General features: G+C 50.6%; 1 non-coding gene and 1 pseudogene across 1 annotated transcript; both read left to right on the forward strand.

The window, feature by feature from the left end:
* LOC135889520 (zinc finger protein 184-like) overlaps positions 1–2415 on the forward strand; it is a 129835-nt pseudogene extending 127420 nt beyond the window's left edge.
* A 6469-nt stretch (positions 2416–8884) lies between these two features.
* TRNAM-CAU (transfer RNA methionine (anticodon CAU)) lies at positions 8885–8956 on the forward strand. The gene has a single exon. It is a non-coding gene; the product is annotated as a tRNA-Met (tRNA).
* The last annotated feature ends 1618 nt before the right edge of the window (positions 8957–10574 follow it).

Here is a 10574-nt window from a genome sequence, read left to right on the forward strand (position 1 = left end):
ATAGTTTCTTCTGATCCCAAAGGGCCAGCCACTCCCAGGTCAATATACAACTTAAATCTTACCCAAAAATCATGCTGGTGCCAATCCTTTAGTATCTAATATCTAAAGGTTTATTCATAAAAAGAAAGAAAGGTGAGAGTTAAAATTGGCTAAGGGAATCAATTACATACATTAATGGCAAAGTTCTTGGTTCAGACTTGTAGCAGTGATGGAATAAACTATTGGCTTAAGCCAAGTCTCTGGAGTACATCTACAGCTTGGATGGGTCATTCAGTCCTTTGTTGAGAGCTTCAGTCTGTAGCAAAGTTCCTCCAGAGGTAAGAAGCAGGATTGAAGACAAAATGGAGGTGTTTCCAGGTCCTTTTATAGATTTTGCCATGTGAAGAGCATCCCATTGTTCTTACTGTGGAAAATTAAAGCAACAAGATGGAGTTTGGAGTCACATGGGTAAGTCACATGTTCATGCCCATTTTCCCTCGCTCATTGCAGGAAGCCATTACCTAGATTCCTGACAGCACATTTACATGACAGTCCACTCAGTGTAGATGGGGTTCTCCCATGGTCCATTGTTAACCAAGTGTGTCTTGATGAACCACTTCATTTGAACAATCCCTCCAAGATGTGCTAGCTAGCTACCTTGTGGGCGTTACCCTGTTATGCTCATAAGAAGCACACAGGATCTTTTTCAGGGGAAAAGGCAATACACCGCATTTATTGAAGATACAACAATTAGCATATGCATTCAATCACACACACACACACACTCACACACACACTGTCCCGCCAGTCAATGTTATAGTTACCAGTCCAGAGTCCGGATCAACCTAGTGGCCAGCTAGGTTGATCATGGGTAGGAGGAGCCGGGTTCCGTTGGTCATGACACAATGCTCTGGGGAAGTCTTGGCAGGGTGAACCCAAAGTTTCATGGCAAGGCACCCTGTTTATATAGTGATTTTCCTTCATTGGGACCAATGAGTTTTGCACCGTCGTGCTGTAATCAATTGTTGTTTGACGAGTGCTTGTTTTCTTAAATTGTCCTTCTCATCCTTTATCTTGTTCTTTCATCAAGTTCCTCAGGGAGTTATCCCATGTTGGTTTTGATCACAGCTATCTTGTCCCCACTGATAGGTGCCTGTCTCATCTTTAGAGTCATCAATCTGCCCTCCTCTGACATTTCAATAGGGGCGTTTTGCAGCCTCCTGGTGCCCTTACGTCTGTCTCCAGTTCCTCGCTCGTACATCTGGTTCAGCGATGGCCTTGACACTTACCTCTTAACACACACATTCCTCATTCACACACAGAACAGAATTAATTTACACAGAACATTTTGAACAGGAACATCAAATTGCAATGCAAAAGAAAACAATCATGGCATTCTTTTACTTATTTTAAAATGCTAAATCTACAACAAATTGGTGACCCTCAAATGTCTGTTACTGCCTTGAAATCAGTCCAGACACAGATTCTGGCTGATGTATCACTACCCATTTGCCCATTAGGCCATTCCTTTCTGTTATTCAAAAAGGGTGGCTGGCAGGATGTGATCAGATCATACACCAATACACTTAATGCATGCTACATAATTATTCTTTATCCTTCATTCCAAATTATATAAAATACCAACATAAAATCCTCCTACTACATTTGGGGGAAGAGTTTTGGGAAGTTCAGTTCCTGGTTTTTATTTGACCTCTCTCCAGAACTTGTTTTGGTTTGGCCTTCCCCTTTCCATCCCTGTTTGAGGTTTCTGTCTCTATCACAGCAGGTGATGCAATGGTATGTGACAAAGAGGAAAATGTTTCTCAGAAGGAAAATGTTGAGCAAGTGGATAAACACAGAGCATTATCGCAAAGATCGAAAAGGAATGTGTCCAGGAGTCACGAGCAGCGAAACTCCTGTGAGATTTAGCGCAGACCAGAAAGAGAAAAGGGAAACCATCCAGGGGAGAAAGTGAGTAAATGTATTTCCTGTCGGGGAACTCAGAAGGACCTCAATGAAACCACAACACAGCAGGAAATCCTCAGGGGAAAGTGAAAAAATACGTGCACTGAGTGTGGAAAAAACTTATGTGACTACTCAGTCCTTATAAAGCATCAGAGAATCCACACTGGAGAGAGGCCCTATGAATGCTGTGAGTGTGGGAAATGCTTCACTAAGAGATCATCCCTTTCAGAACATCAGAGAATCCACACAAGAGAGAGGCCCTATGAATGCAGTGAGTGTGGGAAAAGCTTCAATCGCAACTCACACCTTATTAGGCATCAGATAATCCACACAAGAGAGAGGCCCTATAAATGCAGTGAGTGTGGGAAAAGTTTCACTAAGAGCTCAGCCCTTTCTGAACATCAGAGAATCCACACAGGGAAGAGGCCCTATGAATGCAGTGAGTGTGGGAATACCTTCTCAGTGCTTTAGTTCAAAGGTCACTTTCCTCGCCTTTCCCCTCATGAACTGAAGCGCAGCATTAGAGAGATCCAAAAACTGGCCAATGGCATTTTCAAGTGATAAAATAGCAAGCGATGTCAGTCTTCCGTAGGTCATCATCAGTTGGAGACATGTTTTAATGAGCCTGAGCTTCAAGGTGAGAGGCAGCAGGCCAAAAACAAGCCAAGTAGCTCAGTTGGGAGAGTGTTAAACTGAAAGTCTAGAGATGCCTGGTTCAATCCCAGGTTTTAGCATGCTCTTTCATCCGCCTTTGTGCAGGAGTGGGCGGTTTTCTGGAAACGCAGCGGTGCCGTTACCCACCACAAGTCCCTCATTTTGGGCTCCCCAGCAGGAAAAAGCAGCATGGGCTCATGCACCAAGTTGGCCTGCCTGACCTTTCTTTCTTCTCTTGCTCTTTCTCAGCAAGGGGAAGAAAAAGCAGCTCTCCTTCAAGCTGGAGTCACAAGGGTGATGTAAGGATGACTTCCTGAGTGCCAGCTCCAGTCCTCTGCTCTTCCAGCTGACCCATCAAAGGGCTGCCGCCACTTTCTCCAGGTTCACCCATCAGGGTTTACCCAGGGCGAGCGCCACCCAAGTGCATGGAATTTGAGCGGTGGGGCAGAACACTGTGACAGAGTTTCTGTAGTGTAGTGGTTATCATGGTTGCCTAACATGCAAAAGGGCCCTGGTTCAAAACAATGCCAAAACATAGTGGCTTCTTTTTCCCCAGCTTGCCTGGCTGTCCAGCAAGGTGCTCCTCCTGCTGCCACTGGCCTGTCCCTGGGATTACCCCAACCCCTGCACAACAGAGGGTGGTGACGTCATGGAGAAAGCGTCTTGGCATCAGCCTGGGGAAGCTAGAGAAATTAGGCCTTTAAACTTCATTTGGGTTTCATTTTATACTATTTTCATTTGTTATGTTATGTTAAAAAGACATGATGGTTGTTAAAGCTTGTGCTTTCAGATAGTTAAGAAAAGTTGAATTGCTATCACAGGGAAATTAAGAAACGTGGGTAAATATTCTGTTACTAACTCACTTGCTAAAACAGAGAACTCAGCCGGGGAGAGCAATTCAGCGTCTCAGAGAAGATTGTTGTGAGCACCTATTTTAGCAGTTAAGTCCTATATTTAGTATAAATACTTAGTAACGGTAAGTGAAAATGAATGTCTATACAGTAACTGCAAAAGCATGTAAAACAGGTACATTCATGCTAAAGAATTGGGAAAATCAGAACAAAAGCATAGTTTGTACTATAATAGACTTGGTACCTATTACATGAAGGAAAGTTAACCTGTGTATTAAATTTCAGTTATTGAAAACAAGAGAAGTGTAAAGCAAACAAGCAAAAACTTGATTACATTAACCAACTTAAGCTGTTTAAGGGTGTATCCCAATGACCAAAGACATCAAAGGACATCAGAGCACAGTGAAACCCCTGAGTGTTGGAAGAAGAAAAGATAAAATGCCTAATAAATAAAAGACTTGTTAACTACACCTTAGTCTAGCACATACAGACAATTGAGTATGCAATTGTCTATATTGACATTATAGAAATCACTACCTGGGCCAGATCTAACAGTTATTTAAACTGTCATTTATTAAGCAAAGTGAGTTTCGGTGCCTGTTATTTTAAATGTTTATCACTGGAAAATGGCGAAAATTTCATTACTATGTAAATGTAAGGGGGGGGAATGGTCCCGCTATTGTGGGGAACTTTCCTGGCTTCTGCACTACCTCGGTGAAGTGGGCTAGTGAAAGTCCTCGCTCCCAATTCCTTTACCCAGAGGCCTCCCTGCCATTGAGGCCTCCCCTTCCACTCTCCTGTCTAGCAGAGTCCTCGTAACCCCGACAAGGCTGGGCCCAGGATTCCTGGGGGGCTCGACCTCCAACCCTGCTGTGATCACCTAGGTCAGGAGCTAGGGTGTCCCCACTCCAGGGTACTCTCTTTGCACTGGACACTTCCCTGACCCACTGATCATTTCATACAATTTAAAGCAAATACAAATTATTTAATTAACAATTAATTTTACAAAAGAATAGGAAAAATGGGAAAGGTTAAAGGAAAACACATCACTCTGCTCTGTGGCCGGGAACATCACAAACAGTGTCTCTGGCACGTCAGGGCACTTCACAGTCTGTTCCTTGTAGGTCCCAGGCCTCCTTCTCAGGCCCTGGCTGTGCTGCAGGGATGCTGCGGGTTGGACACTTGCTCTGGTGGTGGCCACACACAATCCAGGCTTTGGGTGGTGGGACCCTTCTTCCCAGCGTCAGCCCCCTGTTGGGTTAAGATCCCCTCCCAGTCTGGCCTGCAAGGACCCTTGGCTGGGGGTATCTTTCTGCACTGGGCCCTTTGCCCCGGGTCCCCCTTGGCTGGCCCCAGTTGCTCACCACACCTGGCTCCAGACTGTTCCGGCTCCACTTGGACTCAGCACTGATGCTGCTGCTCTGCCTCCAGCCCCATGGGCTGCTTCTCTGGCCCCTCTGGCTGCAGCTCCGCTCCCAGCACAGGATCTGCTCCCTGGGCTGTGTCTCTGGACCCTCTGGCTGGCATAGCTCTGCTCCCCAGCTCAGCTTGGGCCCCTGTTTTCTCCTTAGCTCGGCCCCACTGTGTCTGACCCAGGCAATTCCAGCTCACACGAAGGATGGAACTCACCCTGGCCTCCTGACTCCCTGATTAGCCTGCCCTCCCTGTCAATCAGGCTGACCTGGACCGTTGGCCTCTCCTCATTGCCCCTGGTGACTGTCAGTCTCAGGGTCCTGATTTCCCATTGACCCTTCCCCTTTATTTTAGTACTGGGAGCTAGCAACCAAAACACCCCCACTGAATGTTAGTAAAGGGACAACAGTCCCCTTACATAAAGGCAACTGTAACTTTCTTATCAGGAACATGCAAGAGACCTAATGACTGGGCAAAAGACTATTCCAGAATCTGGGAGATGTTTTCTCTTTGATTTGTAGGCCCCCCACTCTAATCCAGTGGACACCCCTTTTCTCCCACAGCCAAGAATAGAACCCAGGTGTTATGACATCTCACTAAACCCATTAACCTGCAGTGAGAGGGGCCTTAGGCCTGGCTCGGGATCTCAGCATGGTGGGGGAGGGGATTTTACCCTGCAAGTGCAAATGCAGACAGACATTTCCAGGAGAGAAGGTCTTGGGGCTGCAGCATCCAGGACTCCCAGGACCCATCCCTGGTGCTGCCACAGACTCACTGTGTGACCTTGGGCAGGGCTCTGCCCCTCCCTCTGCCTCACTTTCCCCAATTGTCCCATAGAGATAATGCCCCTGACCCCACTTTGTAAAGTGCTTTGGGGTTTAGGGCTCAGAAGCGCCTATAGAAACACTGCGTATGATCATTGCAACGACAGTCTGACCTGAAGGGACTGGCTCAGCGGCTGCTGCCCCTCGTCTCCGCCCCTCTCGCTGAGCAGGGAAATCTCCCAGGACAGGCTGCAGACGCCCTCATCCCTTCTCTGGACAATGGCTCTCTCTAGGTCTTCCAGCCGGGACAGCAGCCGCTGCTCCTGCTCCTCCAGAAACGCTCGCAGCTCCTTCCACTCCCAGACGATCTTCTGCCTCTCGGCTTCCGTCTGTTTCTGCAACAGGGAGAGGGTGGCTCAGTAACAGGGGAACATAGAACATAAGAACGGCCATACTGGGTCAGACCAAAGGTCCATCTAGCCCAGTATCCTGTCTTCTGACAGTGGCCAATGCCAGGTGCCGCAGAGGGAATGAACAGAACAGGTAATCATCAAGTGATCCATCCCCTGTCGCCCATTCCCAGCTTCTGGCAAACAGAGGCTAGGGACACCATCCCTGCCCATCCTGGCTAATGGCCACTGATGGACCTGTCCTTCATGCACTTCTCTAGTTCTTTTTTGAACCCTGTTAATGTCTTGGCCTTCACAACATCCTCTGGCAAGGAGTTCCACAGGTTGACTGTGTGTTGTGTGAAGAAATACTTCCTTTTATTTGTTTTAAACCTGCTGCCTATTCATTTCACTAAGGTGACCCCTAGTTCTTGTGTTATGAGGAGTAAATAACACTTCCTTATTTACTTTCACCTCACAAGTCATGATTTTATAGACCTCTACCATATTCCCCCTTAGTCGTCTCTTTTCCAAGCTGAACAGTCTCAGGCTTTGTCTACACTGGCACTTCTCTCCTGCTGACAAACAGCAGCTACACTGTGCGCCTGTTAGCAGCACGGCTGTAGCAGCATAGCTGTGTTGCTAAAAGCTGCGGAGTGTAGCCATAGCCTCAATCTTATTAATCTCGCCTCATACAGAAGCTGTTCCATATCCTTCATCATTTTGTTGGCCTTCTCTTTGCCTTTTCCAATTCCAATGTATTTTTTTGAGATGGGGCGACCAGGTCTGCATGCAGTATTCAAGATGTGGACATACCATGGATTTATATAGTGGCAATAGGATATTTTCTGTTTTATTGTCTATCCCTTTCCTAATGATTCCCAATATTCTGTTTGCTTTTTTGACTGCTGCTGCAGATTGAGTGGTTGTTTCCAGAGAACTATCCACAGTGACTCCAAGATCTCTTTCTTGAGTGCTAACTGCTAATTTAGACCCCATCATTTTATGTGTATTTGATATTATCTTTTCCAATGTGCATTACTTTGCATTTATCAACATTGAAATTCATCTCCTCAGTAACTGGGGAAAATTATGAATGCACCTCGGGGCGGGTGGCAGAGTTATTTACCAGAACACAAGATCTCTTGCGGTGAGTGATGGGAAGTCATTTATCCCGGGAAGGGAGGAGGGCTCAGGGCCGGGGTGAGCTGTACATCACCAACAGGAGGGACACTTCTCCCCAAAACCTCATCAACTTGCACTGAGCCAAATCCTCCATCTCTGCAGCCCACATTTCATCTCCTTCCTCCCCACCCCCAGGAGCTAGAAAGGATCCCTGGTCACTGTGACATCCAAACAGCCTGTGGGCAGGTCTCTGGGCTAACACAGACTGACCCTCTCCTGCCCAACAGCCTCCTGCATCCTAAGGGCATCATGTCACCCCCGTGTCTGACCCTGCCTCTCCCTGGGCTCCAGTGGGGATGGTTCCCTGGCTGAGGTGGACAGGGTGGGTCCTGCATTCACCATGTCATTCTTATGCCAGGCAAACCTGAGGGGCAGGGCAGGGGGCTCTCGGCACCTACCAGCAGCTCCTCGCTGTGCCGCTCCTCCTCGGCTTTGGCTGCTTCTCTCTCTTTTCCCAGAGGGGCCAGATGCTTTTGTGGTACCTCCTGGAAGAAGCAGGGGAGGGAGGACTAGAAACTGCTGCAAACGGCCTCCCAGCTGCCAGATCTTAGGGCCGTCCTGCCCTGCAGACTCCTGTGCAGAGTCGCTGGGACTCAGACTGAGAGGAGAGGGTGAAACAGGGAGCAGCTTTTCCAGAGAAAACGCAGGACCCCAGACTGCAGTGACAGGGGTGCAGCCCAACCCCCAGGGGCCTCACCCACATCCCAAGCAGCCAACTTCAGACAGTCCCCCACTTTCCCCAGCTCCAACCCCCAATGCTCCCGCAGGGCCAGATCTGAACATGGAGCCCCACAGACATCCCCCAATCCCCAGCCCTGGCCCCCCAGCACACCCCAAACTCCCAGCAGCCCCGCAGTCCGCAGCACCAGCCGCTCCCACAGTCCGGTTCTGACACACCAGATCCACTCCCCCAGCTCCCCCATCCCCTCGCTCCCGGGTCCAGCCTGGGCTCCGAGCTCTGCAGCCGAGCCGCGCTCCGGGCCCCTCGTGCAACTCCCGGCCCAGGCGCTCCCGGGCTCCGTCGCACCGGCCCCGCAGCAGGGGCTACTCCGCTCCGCCCCGCCAGGGACACTCGCCCCGTGCAGCCCCTATCCGGCCGCGGGGAGCTCGGGGACCCACCCGGGCAGGGGGCGAACCAGGCAGCCGGGCCCGGCCCCTCCCGGCAGGAGCGTGTCCGCCCCACGCGTGTCTCCGCCGCCCACCCGGGCCCTGCCCGCTCGGCGCTGCCCCCGGACCCACCGCGCTGCCCCGCGGGCTGCAGGGCTGAAGCAGCCTCCGCGCTGCGCTCCCGGCCATGGCTCCGCTGCAAAAACAAAGGTTTCCCGGGCTAAGCGGGGGCAGGAAGGGGCGGCTCTTACGCGGGCCTGGCCCCGCCCCGCCGGGCCCCTCGCAGGGGGTTTGTGACACTCGGGAATCGGGGAACCCTCCTCAGCGTGGAGGGGGGCAGGAGACAGGCTGGATCTTACCAGGAGAAAAGCAGGGGAAGGGGCTGGTTTTGCTGAATCATTAGACTAAGGAAACCCCGGCTGAGAATGCAGAGACCACATTTCTGTTCAGCGTTGGAGATGTGACACAACACGTACAATCACCTTCCTCTAAAGCGTCTAAATCCCATGGGCACAACTCTCCAGTGCACAGCTTGTGAGCTGCACTGTGAATACATCCTGCAGAAAACCATCACCAGAGCAGAGTGGCGCAGCGGAAGCGTGCTGGGCCCATAACCCAGAGGTCGATGGATCGAAACCATCCTCTGCTAGTTTGGGTTTTATTACTTACAGCCCTGGAAATAATTCAGCCTGACTTCATTTCTTCCACATAGAAAACAGGAGCAAATTCTCTCCCTGTTTACCCTTCCACAGCGATTAAAGGAAGGAATAAAGCCGCAGCAGCAGCCTGTCCCACAGAGTCCCCTCCTGTAAGGAGAGAGATGTGCAATGACTAGGGCTCCAGCTCACGGTCACCAGGTTTATATAACTTTTGGTGAGGCCCAGAACGGGTCCAAGTCCTGCCCCTCCCCCGCATCCCTGTGCCTAAGGCTCTGGGAGGGAGTTTGGGTGCATGAGGTGCAGGCTGTGGGCTGGGCAGGGGGTTGGGGTGCAGGGGGGATGGTGGCGGGCTCTGGGAGGGAGTTTGGTTGTGGGCGGGGTCCGGGATCTGGGCTGGGGCAGAGGGTTGGGGTGTGGCCCCTATCTCGGGCAGCTCCTGAAAGTGACCCACACCCCCATCTGGCAGCAACTCCTACGTGGAGGAGGCTGGGGGGGGGGGGTCTCCTGGCACCACTGCCCGCAGGCACCACCCCTGCAGCTCCCATTGCCGCAGTTCCAATGGCAGAGTTGGTGCTTGGGGCGGGGGGCAGCGTTCAAGAGACACACCCCACAGGGGCCGCAGGGACGTGCCAGATGCTTCTGGCAGAGGTGCGCCGCGCAGCGCGAGGGTGGGCAGGAATCCGCTTTAGCCCCGCTGTGCTGCCGGTAGTGGTGGCGGGAGCCCCCAGGTCCTTTCAAATCGCCCAGAGCCAGCTGCTCAGGCTTTCTGACTTTCTGATGGGGAAGCAAAGGGAAGCCACAAGAGTGGTCATGCGCCCCTCATGAGCAGTTCTGGGGAGTCTTTTTGGGGCTCCTGGAGTAGGCGGTGGAGAGGTGCAGCCTCACCACCGAGTCTGTTTCCGTGGAGGGGAGAAGGGACTGCAGGGTGATCTCCCACCTCTGTGCATCCAGGAGCCTGCGCTCCCCACTGCCGTGCTGGAGCCTCCACATTTATTTATTGGCAAATAAAATTTGCAGAATTTTAAAATATTGTGCACAGAATGTTTATTGTGCAGAATCTCCTCAGGAGTGAAACCTACTCAGGGAACTTCCTTGGATTGTCACTGCTTGGTTAACCACTCAGCCATCACACCAATGCCCAGAGAGCGTGCCAAGCCCTACTGCTATGTGGGGGTGGGGGCTGGGGTTGGGTCACACACATTCAGACTGTATGCTCCCCCAGCTACAAACTGCTGCTGATTTCCCATTTAGGACATTAGCCTTTACTGACAAGGTTTGTCTGTGTTCTTTCTTTTATCTCACGCTGCTAGTTAGAAGGATCAGTATTGATTTTTTTCTCAAAAATATACAACCCCCTAAACCTGCTTTTAGCAATCAGAATAATTTAGTGTCACTTTATTTTTGCTTGTCCCAGTACAAAAGAAGAGGCTTTTGTGGTTTGTCTGACTCAGAGGATGAAAATGAACGTGCATCGGTCCGAATTGCTGTGGATCTAATGCTAATAAGCGATGGTCACATAAATACCACCCTATACCGGAAACCTACTGACCACTACACTTACCTACATGCCTCCAGCTTCCATCCAGGACACACCACACGATCCATTGT

Source organism: Emys orbicularis, chromosome 15, assembly GCF_028017835.1.
Source record: "Emys orbicularis isolate rEmyOrb1 chromosome 15, rEmyOrb1.hap1, whole genome shotgun sequence".
NCBI lineage: Eukaryota > Metazoa > Chordata > Testudines > Emydidae > Emys > Emys orbicularis.